General features: G+C 42.2%; 1 pseudogene; it reads right to left on the reverse strand.

Annotated features, from left to right (window-relative positions):
* Nucleotides 1-629: 629 nt before the first annotated feature.
* LOC115283441 overlaps nt 630-1,772 on the reverse strand; it is a 14,952-nt pseudogene continuing 13,809 nt past the window's right edge.

Consider the following 1,772-nt stretch of genomic DNA (forward strand, 5'->3'; position numbering starts at 1 on the left):
GAAGCTTCTTGTGAAGAGCTCAGTCCCTCCTCATAGAAAACTGTTCTATTTTAAGATAGCTGTGCTAGTGAATAGTGCAGTCTACACCCTTTAGGTTGAAAAGAAAGCATGACAATTGCTCTAGCCCTTGAAACCAAAATTCTCTCATTTCTTCCTATTTTTTATTTACATCTATCTATATATGTATGTAGATAACCTCTTCCTTCAGCTACACATGAAATTGGACCTCCAGGTAGTCAAAGGTTGCTGAACAGATTTTGCTATTCCCAGAGGTTAAACTTAGGCGGATGAGGACATCATAAAGTCATACTAAGAATCTCAGCAAATGGGTGTCCTAAACACTGAGAGAAGAGAAAAGGCAAGGGTTCAGGTGGTGGGTCTCTTTGCTTCTAGATTCCAGACTGTATGCATATGTCATTGTAAGGCCTAAGTTTCCCATAAATATATGTGCAGTGGGGCGGGGTGGCGGGGGGAGACTTTGATCTTACCCTAAAGACTGGCATCTTTCTCAATAAGACTACAATCATGTACTTAGGCCTTTCTCAGTACAGCTGAAATGTGGCCAGGTGGTATTCTGTAATTAACTGGAAGCCAATTAATATATCCAACAATTTACCAACACTTTCATTTTAATCACGGAGACCACTTCTACCAATACTGACACTCACAATGATAGGAATCCATTTTTTATGGATCAGTTTTTCAATTAGCTTCTTTGTAAGAAATTTAGAACACAATTTGTGAGCATAAACTCCATTTGTAAGAGAAAGCACAGAGCAGAGGTAGCCCTGGATATGAGGAACAGCTTTGATTTTTAGCAGACTTTACCACAGCTTTCTGATCACTGCTCTATAATCCATTTCGATTTATTTTTTTAAAATGTTTACTGTTTGAGGGACAGAGAGTGAGTGAGGGCAGGGCAGAAAAAGAGGGAAACAGAATCTGAGGCAGGCTCCAGTCTCTGAGCTGTCAGCACAGAGCCCGACGTAGGGCTCAAACCCACAAACTGTGAGATGCTTAACTGACTGAGCCAGCCAAGTGCCCTAATCTATTTCTCTTTTTCTGTGTTGAAAATCTCACCTTCCTGGTGTCTGGGTTTCCACAGCTTCTTCATCTTGAAGTAACCAACAGTGAGACGTTTTGAGATTTTCACACTGTTGATAGCAATTTTGGTGGACGTGGCAATGACAAATTTCTGGTGTGTTCTGTGTAGAGGAACTCAATTGAGGGCAAGCGGTCCAGTCACAAGTAGCAAGCGGATGCTCAGTTGCTTCAAGAAAACCACCTTCTTTCCTCTGTGGTGCCCAGTGAGGATGATCAAAGTGGACCCAGGAGTGAGACTAGCTTGCAGTTTTCTCACACGGTGACTGAAAGATTTTTGCCAACATTTTTTAATAGTATATTTTCATATTGGTTTCCATGAAACACCCAGTACTTCTCCCCACAAGTCCCCCGCACCATGACCATCACCCCCTTCACTCCCTCCCCCTCGACCTTCAGTCCATGGTTCATTTTCAGTATTCAATAGTCTTTTATGATTTGTGTCCCTCACCCTCCCCAGCCCTCTTTCCCTCTTTCCCCCTTCCTCTCCCCATGGTCTTCTGTTAGATTTCTCCTGTTAGACTTATAAGGGCAAACATATGGTATCTATCCTTCTCTGCCTGACTTATTTCGCTTAGCATGACACCCTCAAGGTCCATCCACTTTCCTACAAATGGCCATATTTCATTCTTCCTCATTGCCATATAGTACTCCATTGTATATATATACCA

This window comes from Suricata suricatta, chromosome X, assembly GCF_006229205.1.
Source record: "Suricata suricatta isolate VVHF042 chromosome X, meerkat_22Aug2017_6uvM2_HiC, whole genome shotgun sequence".
Taxonomy (NCBI): Eukaryota; Metazoa; Chordata; class Mammalia; order Carnivora; family Herpestidae; genus Suricata; species Suricata suricatta.